The sequence below is a fragment of the Octopus bimaculoides genome, chromosome 15 (genome assembly GCF_001194135.2).
Source record: "Octopus bimaculoides isolate UCB-OBI-ISO-001 chromosome 15, ASM119413v2, whole genome shotgun sequence".
In the NCBI taxonomy this organism is placed as follows: Eukaryota; Metazoa; Mollusca; class Cephalopoda; order Octopoda; family Octopodidae; genus Octopus; species Octopus bimaculoides.
In genome coordinates this window covers 40,261,420-40,264,182 of record NC_068995.1, presented here as the reverse complement: position 1 = coordinate 40,264,182, position 2,763 = coordinate 40,261,420, and positions in this window count along the sequence as shown.

Below are 2,763 nucleotides of genomic sequence, written 5' to 3'. Positions count from 1 at the left end.
ATATATATATGCATGTATGCATATATATATAAATGTGTGTGTATTTTTCAATGTGTACAAATAACACAGAAAAGATAAATAAATAGTTACTAGGATAGCAACAATTCACGTAAGTGCCAAGGATGTTACAGCCTACTTATAAAGGTAGATAAATTAAGAAATGGAGTTAAACGCTGGTGTTATTCAAATCTTTACACTCCCGACATATGTTTAGAAGAAAACATTGGTATTATTCCTGAGGGAATAAAATGATGTAAAACAATGTAATCATCGCGTCAGGGGGTAATCACGTTTCGTTAAGATGGCTTATTGATGTGTTTTGTCTCTCTTTTTTTCCCCTGACGAGATGATTACATTGTTTTACACTATTTTATTCCCTCAGGAATAATACCAATGTTTTCTTCGAAACATGCAAAGCAGATTGATAAAAGAATTGATAATAAAAATGGATTTGTGAAAATATGAAATATTTTGAATGAAATCTTCTTTCGCAAACTAACCCAAACGAAGTACGCTCAATACGATAGCAGTAATAAATCAGAGAAAGTTAAGCGGTGGATTGAATTTCTAAACCAGTGAATCTCCAATCAGTGATAGCTATTTAGAGATAATGCTACGTCTACGTTTAAGAATACAATCATAATATCATAGGCTGGACAAATACCTATATCAGCACAAAATATCGAGTAATACAGCCTTGTGGTTGAATAAATAATGGCGTCGCCTTTACTTGCCAGGAAAGCAGCACAAGGATTGAAGTATATAACTAAGTTTAACAGTATTCATATTTAGATAACCTTAGACCAACCATCATTGCTTTAGTCCTTTGGCATTTGAACCGGCCATATCTAGACCAAAATTTTCTACTTGTTTTATGTTCAAACTGATCAGATCTGGCCTCTCACACTTACTTAACTATGTCATTATTAAAATATGCAATCACATCATTGAAATCTCAGAGCTACAAGATAATGCATAATTAATTCAAAACTATGAGAATGAATGTGTTGTAGTTGCAGGAAGCCTGAAAAGGGAGACAGAAAGTTTTTTAGTTGCAGCACAAGATCAGGCGTTGAGGACTAACTGGATAAAAGCTAAGATAGACAACATTCAGGTAGATTCCCATAATACAAGAAAAGACATGACAACTAAGGAGGAATAATCCATTGGGAGTTATTTAGCAGAATAATCTGAAAGCTAAAGGGTTAATATATTTTCAGAATTAATTTTACGCTAAAGTTTGTATATTTTGTATGTGTTTTGTAATAACCACCTTCCTCTGTGTGTGTGTGTGTGTGTGTGTGTGTGTGTGTGAGTGTTGGCACTCCGTCGCTTACGACGACGAGGGTTCCAGTTGATCCGATCAACGGAACAGCCTGCTCGTGAAATTAACGTGCAAGTGGCTGAACACTCCACAGACACGTGTACCCTTAACGTAGTTCTCGGGAGATATTCAGCGTGACACAATGTGACAAGGCTGACCCTTTGAATTACAGGCACAACAGAAACAGGAAGTAAGAGTGAGAGAAAGTTGTGGTGAAAGAGTACAGCAGGGTTCACCACCATCCCCTGCCGGAGCCTCGTGGAGCTTTAGGTGAATTCACTCAATAAGCACTGAAAACGCCCGGTCTGGGAATCGGAACTGTGATCCTATGAGAACGAGTCCGCTGCCCTAACCACTGGGCCATTGCGCCTCCACTCGCCTTCCTCTACAAAAAAAGAAAAACTATGAGTTTGAAATTTCGTTTTTAATACAATAACCTTTATTGCGAAAATCTTCACTAAATATTCGAAGTCTTCATTTTTGAGAGAAACACCCACTGCAAGGTTCGCATATAGTCTTTTTCCCTTTTTTTCGCTTGGTAGTCTTGTACGTACGTACATACATACATACATACATACATACATACAGACAGACAGACTGACAGACAGACTGACAGACAAAGAGACAAACAGACAGACAGACAGATATATAACGCAAATCCTTAATTCATAGACTACAAATGATCACGAAACCTGGGACTATAGAAGTTTAAGATTTAAAGTTTAAGATTTAAAGATCTTTTTGAGATTTAAAGGATGATGAACAAAGCAAGATGCTTTCCGAAAAAAAAAGAAGAAATATTTCTAAATCTCTCAGAGATTTATGCAGTAGCAGCATGATAAAGTGATAGTGTGTTGTCAACTTAATATGACAGTCGCATAAAAGGGAAGAATGCTACTGTTATTTAGCCCTAGGAAACACCATTTCCTGTTGGACTTGACACATTTCCTGTGTCCTTATGTTTTCAAAGTAGAGATAAGCACCTCCACCCAGCAAAGCCAGCATCCAGAGAATAATTTCAGAGTCATTGCTCATCATCAGTCTGGAGTAGCATGGCTTGCGAGCTGTCGATGCCTATCCGCCTTTGAAAACATAGTTATTTCAAGTGAAATGCATTCACTGATTTTTGAAAATAGAAATAATGCTGGATGGAGGTACTTATCTCCACTTTGAAAACATAAGGACACAGGAAATGTGTCAAGTCCAACAGGAAACGGTGTTTCCTAGGGCTAAATAACAGTCGCATTCTTCCCTTTTATGGGACTGCCACATTAGGTTGACAACATACTGTCACTTTATCGTTCTTCTACTGCATATATCTCTCTGAGAGATTTAGAAATATATTATTTCTATTTTCAAAAATCAGTGAATGTATTTCACTTGAAATATATGCTTTCAAAGACGGATAGGCATCGACAGATAGCAACTCCAGACTGATG